The sequence below is a fragment of the Pan troglodytes genome, chromosome 5 (assembly GCF_028858775.2).
Source record: "Pan troglodytes isolate AG18354 chromosome 5, NHGRI_mPanTro3-v2.0_pri, whole genome shotgun sequence".
Classification (NCBI taxonomy): Eukaryota; Metazoa; Chordata; class Mammalia; order Primates; family Hominidae; genus Pan; species Pan troglodytes.
This window is the reverse complement of record NC_072403.2, coordinates 177,695,909-177,717,417: the sequence shown is the minus strand read 5'-3', so window position 1 is coordinate 177,717,417 and position 21,509 is coordinate 177,695,909. Positions and strand designations below refer to the sequence as shown.

At 42.3% G+C, this 21,509-nt stretch overlaps 1 protein-coding gene across 6 annotated transcripts in view; it reads left to right on the top strand.

The window, feature by feature from the left end:
• The window catches only part of PDE10A (phosphodiesterase 10A), a 338,418-nt gene that overhangs the window by 36,262 nt on the left and 280,647 nt on the right, over window positions 1-21,509 (top strand). The window lies entirely within an intron of this gene.

Here is a 21,509-nt window from a genome sequence, read left to right as displayed (position 1 = left end):
TATCATTTTCTCCTGCCTCTGAACTGTGGCTTTTCCAGGGGCAAGTCTGGGTCACCATCTGAAGTGTTGCTTCTCTTCTAAAATTATAGACGTCTAAACTAAGCCCGTGTCATAAATCCTCAGGTCCAGAAGGACCCAGAAGGGCTACTGAGCCCGTCCCTGATGCTCCAGATAGGACCCTCTGGAATGACCCTTTGTGTTTGTTAACTGTCCCTGTCCACCCCACCCCCGGCTCCTTCAACTTCCCCCCGCCGCCCCACCTCGCTTTCCCCTTCTCACCACTGTGGGTAGGAGTGAAAGTGAGCCGCACCAGGGAGGGAAATCGCAAAGTGCCTTTTACCTTCTCTCTTAATCTTGAATGGTAAGAAAGTCTTCTTTCCTAACACATTAATAGTTTCAGCCGTGGTATTTTAGGTAAGCTATGAAAGATTGGAAAGTGTTTTCTGTCGAGAAGAAATAATTATCCCTTTCAAAAAATTGTATATTCCAAACATCTTCTCTCTTTGTTAGGTTATTGAAAGTCTGCTATTTAAATAGTTATTTCCTGTTACTTATTAACTCAGAAGATTTTCTATATGGTTATATTTGGGAAGATTCATTTAAAAGTTTTCCTTTAGAGTTAACATCAATAATCTGCATGTTTTCTACAGTGGAGGTGTTAATGTTGAAACATAAGAGAATGAACATACTCAGCGAATGGAAATCTTAACATCTAATCCAAAAAAGAAAACATCTGGAATAAACACCTTCATGAAAACTTTCATTTTCGACTTTTGTGTGGTTTCCTGAGTGTGATTCCCTGATCTGAGAGACTTTCTTATGCGAGGGAGAGAACTAAGAATTTCCTCTTGGCAGCATGTGATGAAGCTGGCTGCACCCTCCTTCCTGGGTAACTGTGTCTTTGATCCCCAGGACCCTTCTTGAGTTGGTTTTTGTCCTTCGCTGCCCCACTTCATCCTCTCAATCTCTAAATGTTGGGAGGCTGCAAAGCTCAGGCCTCCAACCTCTCTCTTCGCCCACTTAGTCCCACAGCTTTGTCTATAAACTGATAACTCACAAGTTGATCTGCAAACTTTACTTTCCCCCGAACGCAACGAATCATATATTAAACTGTGTATTCAGTGTTTTCATGGAAAGTTAGTGTGTGAGTCCGTTTCCACGCTGTTGATAAAGACATACCTGAGACTGGGTAATTTATACAGAAAAAGAGGTTTACTGGACTCACAGTTCCACGTGGCTGCGGAGGCCTCACAATCATGGCAGAAGGTGAAAGGCACTTCTTACGTGGCAGCAAGAGAGAATTTGTGCAGGGAAACTTCCCCTTATAAAACCATAAGATCTCGTGAGACTTATTCACTATCATGAGAACAGCACAGGAAAGACCCACCCTCATGATTCAGTTACCTCTCACCAGGTCCCTCCCATGACAGGTGGGAATTCTGGAAGCTACAATTCAAGATGAGATTTGGGTGGGGACACAGCCAAACCGTATCGGTCAGGTATCTTAGACTTGTTCAAAACCAAACCTTAAGTTTCTACCCTCAATGTGTTTCTTCCCTTATCTCTGAAAATGACATCACTATTCTTCCGTTTGCTCAGGTCCAGGTCTTTGAGGTCATTCTTGACTCCACTCTTAGTATTACACCCCACCAGATAGCAAGTCTTGTGGACTCCAGCTTCACCCACTTTTTGCCGCCTGCACTGCTCTGCCTGCAGCCCATTCCTGGACCAGTGAGACAGCCTCTCCTTAGCCTCCCGGCCTTGGCCTGGCTCCTTGCTGGTCTCCTTCCACACAGCAGCAGGAGTGAGCCTTGCGCAGGGCCAGTCAGCTGTCTCACTTCTGTGGCCCTGTGGTCTCGTCACAGACTGGGTCAAATCCAGAGTCCTCCCCATTGCCCTGAAGAAGGCTGGCTTCCTCTGCCACTCGGCCGTCTCTCCGGCACTCTCTCTCTCACTGGGTCAAGTGCATTGTTCTCTGTGCACTTTGAGCTCACCAAACACACTTCCCCTTGGTGCCTTTGTACTAACTGAACACACTGCATAGCAAACTCTTCCTCCAGATACCTGAGGCTCAGGCCCTCCTGCGTTCAGGACTGCTGGCGTGTGTCCCTACCAACGGGTCTCCCCAGACTAACTCATGTGGAGTGGCATCCACTGCCTGTGACACCTGCTCTGTACCTTTATTTTACTGACCTTTATTTTTCTTCAAAACACTTACGATCATGTCATATTTATGATATTACTTTCTTGACTCCCTGTCTATAAGCATGTTGAAGGCAAGAACCTGGTTTGCTTTGTTCACTGTTGTGCTTCCAGGGCCTGCAGCAGTGTCTGGTACAGAGCTGCTGCTCAGTGAAGTTTTTCCAATGGGTGAATGAAGAGTTTGCTGCAATTCATTTATACAAGATTAGGACTTAAAACTCCTAACGTGGGAATCAGCCTCAGTGACTTAGGGGCTGGAATTTTGAACTGGAATTAGTTTATGTTAGAATGTTAAGTTTTAGGAGGGCTTAGGAGAAAGGAAAATAAAAAACAGAGAAATGCTGCAAGAGACAATCAGAGCTGACGAATTACATTCAAAGTTTTGTCTCTTGAAATTTAAAATCTTAAATGTCTAACAGTGCTAGCATGATTGACACTTGAATGTTCAAATCAACCTGGAAAATAAAGAGTGTACCGAGATAAAAGTGTTTTGAATCAGGGAATGACATGAAGCAAGAAGTGTTTTAGGAAGATTGATGTGCATGGGTTGGGTGGGGAGCGAGAGAGACCAGATGCTGGAGAGTGTGCCAGGGCCAGCCCAGGAGAGCCAGCCTGAGGCCACGAGGCCTGGGCCAGAGGAGGGACAGTTCTTGTGGGAACTCTTGTGAGAGGTGGATGGATATGACTCAAAGCTTGATCTGATATGGTGGCAAGGAAGAAGAGGACGTTAAGGAAGATCCAAGACTTTGAACCAGACTGAATGAGTGACAGAAGCAGAGTTTGAGGAGGAGGCCTTGGCCTTGTGGAGAGAGTACTTCATTCACTTTCCCATTGTCAAGTTTGGGTTTGTGGAGGGAGCAGGAAATCCTCATGGAGATGTCTGGCAGGCAACCAGAGAAGCATGCAGCCACTGAGGAGGAGGAGGCCAGGCTAGAAAGGAGGACTTTCAGAGTTATTGGAACAGACAGGTATTTCAGAGGTGTTAAAGAATATAAATTAGAGAGAAAAACCTGGGGACATATTCATGATTGGGGTCAGGAAGAGAGAGTGTTTCTAAAAGGACCGTATTGGTCAGGGGGTGAATGCCCACTCATGAGGGAGGAGGGGAGGGAAAGCCCACCATTGGATTCAGCAACTGAGAGGCCACTGGTGACCCCACAGTGTGAGCATTGAAGTCTGCAGAGTCTAAGCTACAAGGCTGCTTTCCTGAAGTAAGTTTAAAATATAGGAATAATTTTGTATTATATTTTAAGTTTATGTTTTAGATGTGCTTCCCTTGATAGCATTTTCAGAATGTTTAGGTTTCTCTGTTTTTTTTTCTCTCTCTCTCCCTCTGTCATCAATTCCTATGTCATAGGTTAAAAGGCTGTATTAGGCTGTTCTTGCATTGCTATAAAGAAACACCTGAGGCTGGGTGTGGTGGCTCACGCCTGTAATCCCAGCACTTTGGGAGGCCATGGCAGGCAGATCACTTGAGGCCAGGGGCTCAAGACCAGGCTGGACGACATGGTGAAACCCCGTCTCTACTAAAAATTAGCCGGGCATGGTGGCCGGTGCCTGTAATCCCAGCTACTCGGGAGGCTGAGGCAGGAGAATCACTTGAACCCAGGAGGTGGAGGTTGCAGTGAGCTGAGATCGTGCCACTCCAGCCTGGGTGACCCTGTCTCAAAAAATAAATAAACACCTGAGACTGGGTGATTTATAAATAAAAGAGGTTTAATTGGCTCATGGGTCTGCAGACTGTACAGGACACATGATGCTGGCATCTGCTCAGCTTCTGGGTGGGCCTCAGGAAGTTTACACTCATGGCAGAAGGTGAAGCGGGAGCAGGTGCGTCACCTGCAAGAGCAGGAGTAAGGGTGGGGGGAGGAGCCACACACTTTTAAATGACCAGATCTCACTAGAACTCACTATCATGAAGACAGCACAAAGTCATGAGGGATCCTCTCCCATGGTCCAAACACCTCCCATGGGGCCCCACCTCCAGCATTGGGGATTACAATTCAGCATGAGATTTCCAAACTCTGTCAAAGGCAGAGCACAAGACAGTGTCCCTTGGCATCTAAATTGATTATAAAAGAAGTTTCTTTCTTTACAGGGTTTCTTTCCAGCATGAACTTTTACATAGAACATGTTTTCTGATGGCCCCACTTTGTGTGTGTGTGCATGTCTACATACACAATCACCCACTATATAAGGATGTTTTGGTCAACAACAGACCCACATATATGATGGTGGTCACATAAGATTATAATACCATATTTTTACTGTAGCTTTCCTATGTTTAGATATGTTTAGATACACAAATCCTTACCATTGTGTTACAGTTGTCTACAGTATTCCGTACAGTACCGTGCTGTACAGTCTGTGGCCTGGAAGCAGTAGGCTATAGCATAAAGCCTTAGTGTGTAGTAGGCTGGACCATATAGGTTTGTGTAAGTCCACTCTGTGATGTTCACACAACAATGAAACCAACTAGCAACACGTTTCTCACGTGTTTCCATTAAGTGACACACACACACTCACAAACACACATATACAGAGACAGAGGGAGGTTGCCTGATTGACTTTAAGGCACTGGCTCACGTGGTTGAGGAGGCCAGCAAGTCTAGAAACAGGCTAAGAGCTGTGCTGCAGCCGTGAGTGTGAATTTCTGCAGAGCAGCAGGCTGGAACCTCAGCCAGTGTCTCCGTGTTTCAGTCTTGAGGAGAATTTCTTTCTCTTGGGAAAATCTCTGTGTTTGCTCCAAAGACCTGAAGCTGATTGGATGACACATTATAGAGGGTAATCTGCTTTACTCAGAGTCCACTGATTTAAATGTTAATCACATTTTAAAAATACCTTTACAGCACCATCTAGACTGGTGTTTGACCAAACAACTGGGCCTCATGGTGCAGCCTAGCTGTCTCATAGAGTTAACCATCACAGTGAGAAGGCAGTGGCTGTGATACCATGTGAGGGAGAAACTTTTGTTCCAAGGATTTGGTCCTTTATGTCAATCCTGTGTTTCTTCTTCTTCTTCTTTTTTTTTTTTTTTAAGATAAGAGTCTCACTCTGTCACCCAGGGCTGGAGTTCAGTGGCGCAATCTCGGCTCACTGCAACCTCTGCCTCCCAGGTTCAAGCGATTCTGGTGCCTCAGCCTCCCAAGTAGCTGGGACTGCAGGCGCCCGCCACCATGCCTGGCTAATTTTTGTATTCTTAGCAGAGATGGGGTTTCACCATATTGGCCAGGCTTATCTTGAACTCCTGACCTTGTGATCCACCTGCCTCAGCCTTCCAAAGTGCTGGGATTACAGGCGTGAGCCACTGTGCCTCGCCAATCCTGTGTTTCTTTACTGACAGTTTCGATCGTATGCAGCCTGCCGGAGATCCTGTTTTGAAGAGGAAAGGGGTTTTTCAATTCCAGAAAGAATAGGTTTGACTTTCTAAATTTTGTATCATAAGCATTATAGGCAATGCTTTAAATAGTTTACGAAGCTTTGTTTTTTTTTTTTTGAAAGCTTAAATTTGCTACGTGAGGATTCATTGAACATAATTCCATTTTTTTTAGTTCTATAAATGTTTTCAATGTATCTTTAAAATATACTGAACTTAATGTATCATTTTACAGTGTAATTTTCGTTAGTAACATAAAATTTGATTAGGGTCATTTAAATTTTTTTTCTTCAAATACTCAGGACAATACATGTAGAATTAGAACTGGAGTAAAGACTAGTAGTGTGAGCAGCTATCCCTTTCTCTACCCTCTTTCTTTCTTTCTTTCTTTCTTTCTTTCTTTCTTTCTTTCTTTCTTTCTTTCTTTCTTTCTTTTTTTTTTTTTGAGACAGAGTCTTGCTCCATTGCCAGGCTGGAGTGCAGTGGCAGGATCTCGGCTCACCGCAACCTCTGCCTCCCAGGTTCAAGCGATTCCCTGTCTCAGCCTCCCTAGTAGCTGGGACTGCAGGTGCGCACTATCACGCCCAGCTAACTTTAGTATTTTTAGTAGAGACGGGGTTTCACCATGTTGGCCAGGATGGTCTTGATCTCCTGACCTCATGATCCACCCGCCTCGACCTCCCAAAGGGTCAGGATTACAGGCGTGAGCCCCTGCACCCAGCCTTCTCTACCCTTTTTGTCTGGAGAGACAGACACAATTTATTTGCTGTTTTAATCTGCTCTAGAACCAAAGATAGAGTCCAGAAGAGTTCTGGGCTCTTCTATGATCCTTGCCACCATGTGAAGCAGTGGCCTGCCTTCCTCTTCCTCTGCCTTCGGCCACCCCACAGTGCACCCCATCCATTTCCTTATTGATCCTTTTCTCTCTTCCCTTAGCCTTCAGTGGCTCTGCACAATGTTTCACCATTTCCTCAGCTGTTTCTAAAGAAGGGAACAGCTAGGTTTTCCACAATGACCTGACTGCAGATTCCCTGGTATGCTTTGTAGCCTTTCTAAGTGCAAGGCTGGTGGGAAATTGCTCAGGTTCGACATGTCTCAAGATATTTTACTCAGATACTTATGAGAAGCATCTCTCTGGCCATTTCTACCCCCCATCATCACCTTCTCATGCACAGTGCTGATACTGCCTGGGCAGGGTGGGGGTGGGAGAGAGACACAAAAGATAACAAAAAATTGCATTATTTGATGTTATCCTCCTGTGAGCATATAGACTGGTTCTAGGTATTGCAAAATGTATCGTGGCCCGGAAGTGGAGTGGCTTGTCAAGTTTTTCTTTATTAGCTAAAGGACAGGAATTGACAGGGAAATAATACAATTAATGGAGAAGAGTGAAGCATGTAAGTAGGGAAAGACAGAAATGTGGTCTCAGCTTCTTGAAACACAGTCTTCTCTGTAGAAATCACGTATGTTTATTGCGGCATTATTCACAATAGCAAAGACTTGGAACCAACCCAAATGTCCAACAATGATAGACTGGATTAAGAAAATGTGGCACATATACACCATGGAATACTATGCAGCCATAAAAAATGATGAGTTCATGTCCTTTGTAGGGACATGGATGAAATTGGAAATCATCATTCTCAGTAAACTATCGCAAGATCAAAAAACCAAACACCGCATATTCTCACTCATAGGTGGGAACTGAACAATGGGAAAACATGGACACAGGAAGGGGAATATCACACTCTGGGGACTGTGGTGGGGTGGGGGGAGGGGGGAGGGATAGCATTGGGAGATATACCTAATGCTAGATGACGAGTTAGTGGGTGCAGCACACCAGCATGGCACATGTATACATATGTAACTAACCTGCACAATGTGCACATGTACCCTAAAACTTAAAGTATAAAAAAAAGAAAAAAAAAGAAATCTAGATTACTGTAGGTTGAGACTTTTAAGTTTACTACAGGGTCTCTAAGAGTCAGTTATTAGAAGTTAACATTGACTGGGTGCCGTTAAATATCTCATCTCATCTAATGTTTATAGCTGCCCGATCATGTAGCCATTATAAATGGCAGTGAGTGGAAGCAGCTTGTCCCCAGGGCTCTATGTGAGTGAGGGCCTGGGGTTGTCTGATTCCTGAGATGACACACCAATCACTACACTAGACTATGCTACACTAGTCTACACTACACTAGACTACACTGCACTAGACTACACTACAGTACACTGGACTACACTACACCACAGTAGACTACACTACACTACACCACACTAGACTACACTACACTAGACTACACTAGACTGCACTACACTAGACTACACTGCACTAGACTACACTACACTACACTAGACTAGACTACACTAGACTAGACTAGACTACACTAGACTAGACTAGACTACACTAGACTAGACTACACTACACTACACTAGACTACACTAGACGACACTACACTAGACTAGACTAGACTAGACTACACTAGACTACACTACACTACACTAAACTACACTAGACTACACTACACTGGACTAGACTACACTAGACTACACTACACTAGACTACACTAGACTAGACTACACTGCACTACACTACACTACACTACACTACACTAGACTACACGCTTCTCTCACGTGAAGGAGAGACTAGCCCGCAGCCAGCCCAGGCTCCTAGGGCTCTTTTAGTACCTACGTAACATTCATTTAATGCGCTCTCTCAACACATTTCATCGCTCGCATTTCATTGGTAAGTTCACAGTTTTAGTTGCGACTCTCTTGTGAACAAGGTTTCTCACAAGAGGAGGGGAAGCTGTACAAATCACCCCTTTCTGGACACAGGGAGGGGACAGGAGTGAGGACGAGAGATAGAGCTGACTTCATTGCATGTCAGTACCAACTACCCCCTTGTTGGAGGCCTAAAACATTTTTTTTCTGGGGGGCCCTGAACCCCTTCTTTGAGGCCCTGCATATGGTAAAGGGCTGTGTTAAGTCCCGCTCCTGGCTGGTGACAATTGTTTCCTTAATGTCTTGGTTTCTCCTGAAGGTGGGCGGGCCATGTCTGTGTGGACTGCAGCCTGGAGAAGAGGAAGGCTGATGGAGATGGTGGACACGTGGCTGCCTCTGGAAATTCCCAAATGCCTCTTTCATGATTATTGAATGTGCCGGTTTGGGGTGTGATACAGCATCAGGCTGTTAGTCTTTAGACCTAGGAATTGTTATCAGAGAGTGAATTTTCCCCATTTCTTTATTACCCTTGTAGCCTGCAAGTTAAATTCTTGTTACATTAACAGAGTAAAAAAAGAAAAAAAATCCCATTACTACACAATTATGTTGGATTGAGGGTTTCTTATGCATCAGCTTTTAGCAATGTAGCAAATATACATTTAAACAACACACATAAAATGTATACGTATATTAAATACATATAGATTTAGTTTAATGACCTATTTTTGCTGTCAGAGAAGCAGTGTCTAGATTCTTCTCTGCCTCTTTGACTGGACAATTTTTCTAACTTTTAGAGATGGAGTCTTGCTATGTTGCCCAGGCTGGTTTTGAACTCCTGGCCTTAAGCTGGGATTACAGGAGTGAACCACTGCGCCTGACTTCTCTACCATTTAATTAATATGTATAATCTGCTTGGGGGAAAAGAAGCCTTAATTTTTGTGTGATCATTTCACTGTTGACACTTGACTTTACCACTGAGAGCCGTTAGAATAAATGTGTGTCCTCAAAGCTGAAGGTCAGTTGGGTTTACCCTGCTCTTATGATTGATGTTGTGTGTGATAACCTTTATCTTTGCTCAGTCCCAGTGATTTAGTCACATCTGCGTGCTGGGACTGACCAACTGGGACTTTCCTAGTCTTGGCACCACAAGTCCCACGTCCTGGCAAACTCCTTAGTCCCGAGTGGGCAGACTGGGATCAGTGTTCACCCTAATAGCACTCTTTCCAACAAGCACCTCCCCAACAAGGTCTCCATTACTCCCACCTCCCCCACTTTAACACTCACTGATAATTTAATATTAATGGCCGATCAGATGTAAAGGCTTATTTTAATTGTTCATATTGCCCAGCTACTTGAGAGGCTGAAGCGGGAGAATCGCTTGAACCTGGGAGGTGAGGTTGCCTTGAGCCGAGATCCCGCCACTGCACTCCAGCCTGGGTGACAGAGTGAGACTCCAACTCAATTTTTTATTTTTTAAAATTCATTTTGAACTTAAGAGCGTGGCACTTCTGTAGATGCAATGCGTAAAGCGGTCCCTCTTCCTGATTTTTAGGCATTGCTTACTTGGGTATGTGGCCTTAGCAAGGGTCACTTGTCTAATGGGTCAGCTGACAGGAAGTAACTCTTCTTTCGCTAAGAATGAATGGACACTTGGGCTTTTTTGTACTTACTGTTGTCCTAGAGCTTCTCCTGGCATTTCCATTTAAGGATGTTAAAGGTAACTACACGGGAGAAAGCATTGTGCATTTGAGGATATGCCAGTCGTTTCTTTCATTATTGAGAATATCTCTAGTATTAAGATATATTTTCTCGAAGGTTTTCCCATAGCTTTGACTCTGGAACATCCAGTAAATAGCATTGACTCATTTTGCATGGATTCAAGAGAAGTTTGCCAGTGTAATTAAACAATATATATTTATTTTTAGTAAAATACACCAAGAAATTCTCTGTTCTCAAATTTTGGTTCAGAGTTTTAAATGTTTTGTGAAAACTGGTGGTGCACAGTGTCATGTGTGCCTTTCTCTTTGTTGAACAGAGATCAGCTCTAATTTTCATCTATTTGAGTACGAAACTGTAGTGCATTTTGAGTTGTTGGGCTCAGGAAAAACTGATTATAATAAGTTGTCTATGAATATGATAATTCATTTGTGCTAGAAGAAGCTAGTCTTTGAAACTCAGCGGCTGTATAATAATTTCCTTGTAGGATATTAATTTTGCATCCAAGCCAAGAGCGTTAACATGATATCGGCTTCTCCATATGCATAACCTGTACATTGTTTAATCTGACTAACACAAACTTTAGAAAAATCCACAAAAGATCACCCTTCCTTTAGGCTGTAGGCCTAAAAAAAACGTTTTTCTAAAGGAGTGACAGCTACTTGAAGGAAAACATGGAATTTTTTTAAAAAAGTGTTTTCGTACTGCCTGCCAAGGAGCAGCTACTTCATGAAATCATGCAATGGCTGCTGAAGACTGTTCCCTGGGGACTTACACTGTTTCTTGGCTAAATATGGTTAGGGAAGTTTCCTCCCTTTCTCACACAGGGAGCTCTTATTTTCAGAATCGTTTTATCAGTTGGTTCCTGGTAGGATTCCGGGTACGAAAGGAGATACACCGGGAGCTACTGCTCACGTTTAATTCTGTGGCCTTGCACCCTGTGTCATGCGGATAGGGCCAAGTAGGAGACGGAAACACAACCGACTTGGAAAATGCCTTCTGTGAACTTGAAAAGGAAAAAAGAGGAATTAGGTTGAAACAACTTACTAGGAAGTCAGTACTTGCAAACTGTAAATTGGGCATAAAACTGAAAGAAGAAAATTCAAATTCGTGGGTAAAAAATCAGGGTGTTAAAATATTGAACGTGAATCAATAAAAATAGATTTAGCTTTATTTCCTTCCGTTTTGGCCTTCAGGGTGTGGATTCATGCATTCCCCTGCAATGCTGCAAACCCAATCAGAACATGAGGTTAGATCATAGGAACCAGAAAATGAAAGTGACCACAGGCAGGGCTGACATGGTGCAGACTCACAGTGGATGCTGTGTGACGGCTGAGAGAAGCAGCGGGAGTGTGAAAAGACATGCGAATTTCAGTAAAATAAACTAGGTAGTAACTGAGTAAAATCAATTATCTAAACTGACCAAATAACGTATTATTATGGATAAATTATTACTTTATAGAAAGGACTTTTGAAATAAAACTTTCTTTAAATATTTCAATATGTCATTTTTAAAAGAACCTCAGACTCACAAATCTAATGATTTATCATTTAAAAAGTTTCTTCTTTTAAAAAACCCAGTAAAGTGAAAATATCCCATTGCTTTCATCATCAACTGCTCGTCTTTGCCTTTTGCCTGTTTGTCACACGTAGAAAAATGCAGACTTATTTTCATCACTTTGGTATTAGAAATATTTTTCAGAGTTTGTTGAGAGTATCTGAATAAAATGTGTTTCTAGAAAACTGACATTTAAATTGATAGGATGTACATAATTGTTATGATTCAGTAAACTTATCAAATGTGATTTATCTAAAAATAATGAATGGAATTGAATTAGTTATTTTACATGTATTTCTTTTCTTTTCTTTCTTTCTTTCTTTTTTTTTTTTCTCTGAGATGGAGTCTTGCTCTGTCACCCAGGCTGGAGTGCAGTGGTGTGATCTCGGCTCACTGCAACCTCCGCCTCCTGGGTTCAAGCAATTCTCCTGCCTCAGCCTCCTGAGTAGCTAGAATTACAGCTGCCCGCCACTGTACTCGGTTAATTTTTGTATTTTTAGTAGAGACGGGGTTTCACCATGTTGGCCAGGCTGGTCTCAAACTCCTGACCTCGTGATCTGCCCGCCTCGGCCTCACAGAGTGCTAGTATTACAGGCGTGAGCCACTGCGCCTGGCCTATTTTACATGTATTTCTATAAATTCTGCCCAATGGGTTTAACACTTCACTTGGATTCTTATTACTTTTTCTTTTTTTTTTTTTTATTGAATGCCTCCTACACTCAGCATTCCTTACTTCTATTTGATCAGGAGAGTCAGTGAGACTGTCTGAGGATTTTAAAATGTTCTCTCCATTTTGTGCCATTTAATCAGCCATTCTGATTTTTTCTGAGTGTCTATGTGCCAAGAACTCTGCTAGATGCTGGAAATACAACAGTGAACAAAATAAAGATAGTCCTGGTGTCCTGAGAGGATACAATGAGAACACTTACTGCAGGCTTGCTGTGTTGGGGAAAATCTTTGCTGAAATTAATCATATTAAAGTGAGGCTTAAATGGCAAGTAAGAGTTAACCAGGCTGGGATGGAGATAGCATTGCAGGAGGGTAGATGTTCTAGAAGAGGAGGGAAGTGGCGTGTGAGGACAGACGTGAGAAGCACGCATGATGTGTTCCTGGAGCTGGACATCAATAACTGTGTGCTTGGAGTTATCCTAGAAAGGTGAGTGGTTGGATGTGAAGCTGAAGAGGTGACTTAGGGGTCAGATTTTTGGAGGTTTTATGAGCCATATTAACAGTTTTGACTTTATCCAAAAATGGTGAGGATGGACTAAAGTTTTTTAAGGATGAGTATGGGGAATAACATTAAATTTGCGGTTTACAAGGATTGCTTTGGCCGTTAGAAATAGTGGTTTTGAGGAACAAAACTGAAGAAGGCAGAGAATAGTCAGTAGAGCGGTGGACTAAGCTAGTGACTGACAAAAGAGGTCTAAGTAAGTGGAAATGTTTGCGAGATGTCTGAGCCACATAAGTAGCACGACTTGGTGCTTAATGGTTGCACACGGCAGAAGTGGGAGCAGGGCAGTGTCCCAGGCTGGCCTCCAGTTTTGGGTGTGGGCAGGTGGGTGAATGATGTGCGACTGTCAGCGAGAAGGGGAATGGAGAAGGAAGGAAGGGCTGGTTTCGGGAGGGAGATGTTCAGTTTTGAGTCAATAGATTTTGAAGTATTTGTTGGACAGATAAGATACAGCAGGTTGGTATTAGCAGTTAATGTTGGAGTCTGAAGGTGGAGAGGGAAATAAGGGCTGGAGTATAGTTGTTAATTAAAGTATTACTCTATCTTTAACTTTTATATTGCTATTCAGAAGAGGAATTCAGTGCTACATATTGACAATCACTTAGGTAATCTCACACTTAGTTTTGAAAAATAGTGTTTTATTATTATTGTTTTTTGAGACAGGGTCTTGCTCTGTCACCCGGGGTGGAGTGCAGTGGTGCAGTCTTGGCTCACTGCAGCCTCGACCTCCTGGGCTCAAGGAATCCCCCCACACCTTAGCTTCCCGAATAGCTGGGACTATAGGTGCGTACCACCACGCCTGGCTAATTTTTGTATTTTTGTAGAGACGGAGTTTTGCCATGTAGCCCAGGCTGGTCTCGAACTTCTGAGCTCAAGCAATCTGCCCATCTTGGCCTCCCAAAGTGCTGGGATTACAGGGTGAGCCACCACACCTGGCCAAATAATAGTGTTTTATAACCTCTGAAATTCAATGGCTTCCTCCGTGTCCCCAAACAGGCAATTTCTTGATTATAATCAAGTATTTGGTCAATTGAATACTGGATTATGGAATGTGATACATTAAAAAAACCTGAACACATGCAAAAAAGTATAGAATTACTCTTTTAAAGGCAGTTTCTATTGGAAAACTAACATAACCTTTTGTTTTATCATATAATTCAAGGTATAGAATCAAAATAAGGGATTTGTTTTCTAGTTTAAAGTATGCCTATGTGAAGGAAAATTGGTTAAAATGAAAAATAAACTATCCTCTAAATAAAGAGAACTTATCCTTTTCTGTTCAAGGTTTTAAATATTCGATGTGTCAAATTTGAATGTATTTTCATCTATAAACATTGTTTCTGACTGCAAATTTAATAAAGGACTCACTAATAGTTCTTATGTTATTTATGAATCACATTTTTGAATTTATGCCCTATTAGTAAAAACAGTAAGATTTTGGTTTTTGGTGTGTTGATAGTTGGGTTTATAGTTACTCAAGAAAGATATGTGGTGAGACGAGACTGTCTTGCTGGAAAAGATATGTGGTGAGGCGAGACAGTCTTGCTGGAAGAGATATGTTTTGCATTATTTTGGTATTGTTTCTTGAAGTATACTTTAATTTGCATTCATCTCAACATGAGACAAAAATATGGCTGGGCGCAGTGGCTCACGCTGGTAATCCCAGCACTTTGGGAGGCAAAGCAAGTAGATCACCTGAGGTCAGGCTTCTGAGATCAGCCTGGCCAACATGGCAAAAAACCGTCTCTACTGGAAAATACAAAAATTAGCCGGACATGGTGGCGGGCGCCTGTAATCCCAGCTAATAGGGAGGCTGAGGCAGGAGAATCGCTTGAACCTGAGGTTGTGGTGAGCCGAGATTGTGCCACTGCGCTCCAGCCTAGGTGACAGAGTGAGACTCCGTCTCAATAGAAAAAAAAAAAAAATCTGTGTTTATTTCTCACATCATTTTCTAATGTGAGGACTGTTTTAAAAGTGTATGGGATTAAGGAGCAGAGCATTCCTGATGTTTGCTTATATTTTGTTGGGTTGGGGAAGGGAATGAAAGAAAAGATCCTCCCCTAGGGTTGCCACAGTTTGGAGTAATAGGAGAATAACAAATGTTTTCCATCAAAAACAGACTTTCTCTTATTCTCTGAGCAATATATATCGCATTTGGTCTAGATAACATTTATGAAAGTCAATTTAGCATGGATGGGCTTCTGTAGATACTTGTCGTTAATAATGATTGTTCACTATACAGTGATGTTTTTTAAACCCTAAGTGAAATTTGAGTTGTCTTTTGCATGTGGGTAACATATGTGTTTCAGCACAAGGGAGATGAGGATGTATGAAGTGTGTAAAAGAAGCAGGGAAAGGTAGTGTCCAATACTGGCAACCAATGAAGTTGTTTGAGGTTATTACTGATGACAGTATACTTTTCAAATTGAATTTGGTAAATTGCTTCACTGGCTGAATAAGAGAGTTGATTCTGAATGAAGGAGATCAAACCTAAACAGTACATTATCTTCATTATACTTATGGTTGTATACAATAAACATAACTTTTCTAATCCAAACATTGTGGCAGACTTTCTTACAGAAAATTGTATTTGTGTATATGAAGGATTTTCCTATGTGTTTTGAGGAAATGAAAATGTGTAATGGCTACAGCAGTGATACTGATAGGCTAGCAGGCAATTGATTGCTCAGAGGTTAAGTTGAGAGAGAGAGAATTCTCTGGACCATAGTCATTATTCCTTATTCACACTCCATTCAGCTTTCCCCGCCCCTTCTGGGCACAGCCTCAGATCTTGTGCTGTTTTGGAAGGCACACGGTGTGGCCCTGGTACATGCTTGTGTCCACTCATTGAGGTCTGGGATTCCACCATGGTAAGGCTTATCAGAGCCCTTCCTCAGGACTGGCAGGAGGACACCCAGAGAAGCAGTTCTAACATTTCACTGTGGTTGGTAAGCAGGGGAGGACATGTTTTCAGTCCTGGTCGGAAGTCAGCTTATCAGTCAGGACGGGTGAGGTTCTAATTCAGTAACAAGTGCTATGAAATTCTCAATGGCTTAGTTCAACAGTTATGTATTTCCTTTTCATACACAGTTTGCCACAGGTCCAGGTGACTCCTTCATGGGTCAATAAATTACTTTTTGTTTTTTTGCTTGTTAGTATGAATTGGGCTTTTGTTTCTTGCAGTCAAAAGGATCTTTTGAAAAACAAACATATTGGAATTTTATTCAGTGGAAAGAAACACTATTTTGAGAGAGACAAGCAGAAGCAAGGGCTAGGAATAGCATTAGGATTTGCTTTAAAGCTGACGTAGGCTCGCAACTCTCCCGATTGGAAGGCTTTTAAGGTAGACTAGTAGTGCTCCTTATTTTATAGAGAAGAGAGCTGAGGTGAGGTAATTTGCGGAGAACTTAGGCTGCTTGCTAAAGGTCACATGGCAATTTAAGGACAGGGACTTAAACCAGAAAAAGATTTCTGATTCTTTGTGCAGTGTGGTCTTTCTATTGTTTTATGGTTTCTCATACATAAAGGTGGAACTTATACAGAAAAGTTTTGAAGGCCACTTTTTCTTAAGGCATTTAAAGGAGACGAGAGATGTCCATGAGGTTGGCCATCACAGTGGGCTGATTGCCTACAAGCTGGGCATTGTGTTAAAAAGTTCCGCAAGTTATCATTTATGGGAGCAAAAGCAATATTTTCTAGCCAGTTTTCCCAGTGCCATTTGTTAAACAGGGAATCCTTTCCCCATTTCTTTTTTTTTTTTTTGAGACGGAGTCTCGCTCTGTCACCCAGGCTGGAGTGCAGTGGCGCGATCTCAGCTCACAGCAAGCTCCGCCTCCTGGGTTCATGCCATTCTCCTGCCTCAGCCTCCCAAGTACCTGGGACTACAGGCGCCTGCCACCACGCCCGGCTAGTTTTTTGTATTTTTAGTAGAGACGGGGTTTCACCATGGTCTCGATCTCCTGACCTCGTGATCCGCCCACCTTGGCCTCCCAAAGTGCTGGGATTTCAGGCGTGAGCCACCGTGCCTGGCCGTTTCCCCGTTTCTTGTTTTTGTCAGGTTTGTCAAAGATCAGATAGTTGTAGATGTGTGGTATTATTTCTGAGGGCTCTGTTCTGTTCCATTGGTCTATGTCTCTGTTTTGGTACCAGTACCATGCTGTTTTGGTTACTGTAGCCTTGTAGTATAGTTTGAAGTCAGGTAGCATGATGCCTCCAGCTTTGTACTTTTGGCTTAGGATTGACTTGGCAATGCGGGCTCTTTTTTGGTTCCATATGAACTTTAAAGCAGTTTTTTCCAATTCTGTGAAGAAAGTCATTGGTAGCTTGATGGGGATGGCATTGAATCTATAAATTACCTTGGGCAGTATGGCCATTTTCAAGATATTGATTCTTCCTATCCATGAGCATGGAATGTTCTTCCATTTGTTTGTGTCCTCTTTTATTTAGTTGAGCAGTGGTTTGTAGTTCTCCTTGAAGAGGTCCTTCACATCCCTTATAAGTTGGATTCCTAGGTATTTTATTCTCTTTGAAGCAATTGTGAATGGGAGTTCACTCATGATTTGGCTCTCTGTTTGTCTGTTATTGGTATATAAGAATGCTTGTGATTTTTGCACATCGATTTTGTATTCTGAGACTTTGCTGAAGTTGCCTACCAGCTTAAGGAGATTTTGGGCTGAGACAATGGGGTTTTCTAGATATATAATCATGTCATCTGCAAACAGGGACAATTTGACTTCCTCTTTTCCTGATTGAATACCCTTTATTTCTTTCTCCTGCCTGATTTCCCTGGCCAGAACTTCCAACACTGTGTTGAATAGGAATGGTGAGAGAGGGCATCCCTGTCTTGTGCCAGTTTTCAAAGGGAATGCTTCCAGTTTTTGCCCATTCGGTATGATATTGGCTGTGGTTTGTCATAAATAGCTGTTATTATTTTGAGAGATGTCCCATCAGTACCTAATTTATTGAGAGTTTTTAGCATGAAGGGCTGTTGAATTTTGTCAAAGGCCTTTTCTGCATCTACTGAGATAATCATGTGTTTTTTGTCTTTGGTTCTGTTTATATGCTGGATTGCGTTTAGAACCTAGGCAATACCATTCAGGACATAGGCATGGGCAAGGACTTCATGTCTAAAACACCAAAAGCAATGGCAACAAAAGCGAAAATTGACAAATGGGATCTAATTAAACTAAAGAGCTTCTGCACAGCAAAAGAAACTACCATCAGAGTGAACAGGCAACCTACAGAATGGGAGAAAATTTTGCAATCTACTCATCTGACAAAGGGCTAATATCCAGAATCTACAAAGAACTCAAACAAATTTACAAGAAAAAAAACAACCCCATCACAAAGTGGGCGAAGGATATGAACAGACACTTCTTAAAAGAAGACATTTATGCAGCCAATAGTCACATGAAAAAATGCTCATCATCACTGGCTATCGGAGAAATGCAAATCAAAACCACAATGAGATATCATCTCACACCAGTTAGAATGGCAATCATTAAAAAGTCAGGAAATAACAGGTGCTGGAGAGGATGTGGAGAAACAGGAACACTTTTACACTGTTGGTGGGACTTTAAACTAGTTCAACCATTGTGGAAGACAGTGTGGCGATTCCTCAGGGATCTAGAACTAGAAATACCATTTGACCCAGCCATCCCATTACTGGGTATATACCCAAAGGATTATAAATCATGCTGCTATAAAGACACAATCACATGTATGTTTACCATGGCACTATTCACAATAGCAAAGACTTGGAACCAACCCAAATGTCCAACAATGATAGACTGGATTAAGAAAATGTGTCACATATACACCATGGAATACTATGCAGCCATAAAAAAGGATGAGTTCATGTCCTTTGTAGGGACATATATGAAGCTGGAAACCATCATTCTCAGCAAACTATCGCAAGGACAAAAAACCAAACGCCGCATGTTCTTGCTCATAGGTGGGAATTGAACAATGAGAACACTTGGACACAGGAAGGGGTATATCACACACCGGGGCCTGTTGTGGGGTGGGGGAGGGGAGAGGGATAGCATTAGGAGATATACCTAATGTAAATGATGAGTTAATGGGTACAGCACACCAACATGGCACATGTATACATATGTAACAAACCTGCACGTTGTGCACATGTACCCTAGAACTTAAAGTATAATAAAATATATATATACGTGTATATATACACGTATATATATATACACACAAGAAAAGCAATACTTGCATTAGAATAACTGTTCGTAGAATAATATGAGTCCTGGGAGAGACATTGTGGCATCATCTCATCATGCAGCTCAGAGTCATGTGGGTCATTCCCCTTCTGTGCTCTGCAAACTCAGCGGAGGACCAGAGACTTGGGTGTGATAGGGTGACATTGACATTGTCGGGGATTTCAGGGCCCACTTGAACCTCAGATCTGGATTCTGGATTGTAGCAGATACACAGGTGATGTAGAGCTATCTAAAGTTGTTGCTGTTAAACATGTGCTGCATTTCATCCTTATAAACTGAATGAGTCTCCAAAATGTTATCCAACTCATTTGGAGACACATTTCACATACATGAAACTCTATTCACGCTGCAGCTGCCCAGCGTCAGTCTCTGAAACTTGTAGTCTTGGTATTTAAATACAGTTATGTGTCGCTTAATGATAGGGATACCTTCTGAGACAGGCATCACTAGGTGACGTCCTGATGGTGTGAGTATCACTGAGTGCACTTAACAAACCTAGATGGTACAGCCTGCCACACACCTAGGCTCTGTGTGTGGCCTACTGCTCCTAGGCTACAATCCCTATGCAGCATGTCACTGTACTGAATACTGCAGGCAGCTGTAACCAAATATATCTGAACATAAAAAGGTAATGTGTTGTGCTATACCATTAAGAAGGCTACTGCGTCATCAGTCAATAAATATTTTAAGCTTCGTTATAATATTATGGGACCATCTCATATATCTTTGGTCGCTTGTTGACCAAAACATCATTACGCTGTGCATGGCTGTAACTGCAGCTAAAGCATTGCTGTCCAAATTAACTCAAGGCGTTGGGTGTGTAATACATGCTCATTGTGCAGACGAGACCTGTGCACCATTAGCACCATCAGGTCCTGCAGTCAGTGGATTTCTTAAAGTTCAATACGTTCTTTTAAAAAGTGAAATAAGTATTCTGAAAGCATTTTTAACGAAACCACTTCTAAGTTGGGAAGCAAGAAAATAGATAAAACATGACAATAGTTATGACAAGGCAACAACAGAATAAGTATATGAGGATAAATGTATATATTATACTGGAATATGAAGAGCCCTAAGTTGTTGCCAGAGTGATCCTATTCACTTATCATATTGATCGTCTGGGCTCCCACCCCTCTTATGATTAGTAATAGAGCAGAAAAGTCCTCAACAACCTGACTCAGCCTGTTCTTCCACCTAAGCTCCTGCACGCACTGCACGCACTCCATGGTCCAGTCACACCAAGCCGCAGATGCTTTTCCTCATACTTGACTGACTGTTTTATCTGTTGACCTTTTTTACAATTTTTGTGCCTACCCTAAGCCTTTCTCCTACTTGCTGTACCTGGTACACTTACCTACTCTTCAGAAATGTTTCCCTGTTCCCACTATAGTCATTAGTGATGTGGTATTTCTGGTTTTTCTCCTGGGTATGAGGTAAGATTGCAAGTTTATGATGTGAGTTGCTTTGATCAATAGCAGGTGGAAGGAAGCGAGGTGTGTTACTGACTCGTGGAAGTTTTTAATAGGCGATGCTCACTTTCCCACGCTCCCATCCCCTGCCGTGGTAGCCAGTGCTGTTCTGCATGGCGTTTGGTCTTGCATTCCTGAGTGAGAACAAGGTAGAGGAAGGAGACTCCTCAGAACTTTATGGATGTGGACAGTGAGTGAAAAACAAATCCTGTGTGTTTTCAGTTACTAAGATCCTGGGATAGTTTATTATTTCAGCAACACTTAGCCCTGACGGACTGACACATGCCCCTCTTATGAGCTTCTCTTTCCTCAGTGTTATTGTAATTGTTGGTAGGATTTTTGAGAACTTACTGTGCCCTAGACTGTGTGCCTGGTGCTTTATTTCTGTTTTTTTTTTTTTTGCTTGTTCGTAATGTTAATAATTTGTTCAAGGTCAGGCTGTGTGACTCCTAATGACTGCGCTCTCCCCAGCTACCTTGCCTGCATTACTCAACAAACATCCCCACACACCTGCTGCGTGCCCAGCTCTGTACTAGGTCTGAGGATCAAAAGATGAATCAGAAATAATCCCTGTCCATGAGAAAATAAGGATATTATAGGGAGAAACAGAAATTCAAGCCAGTGCGTATGATGACATATTAATAAAGGTTGTACAGCATAGTGGGTGCTAGAAAGATTTAGAATCAAAACCTGTCTCTTTCATTATGTGGTCTTGGACAAGTGTCTCTCTCCCCACTCTCCAACCTTTCTGACTTCTGTTCCCAAAATGGGTACATTTGTAACTTTTATAAGATGTCGATGGCCACCTACCTGAAAACAGTAGTAGCATTGCATGCGCCGAAGCATTTGAAGCCATAGGCACTCAACAGCCTGCCACAAATGACAGTTTGTGTGTGGTTTCGTGTTGCTTCAGTGGAAGATTCACTGAGAGCACAAAGGAAGGAGCCAGAAACTTGCTTGAGGGAAAAGGAGCAGAAAAGTTATATGGAGGAGG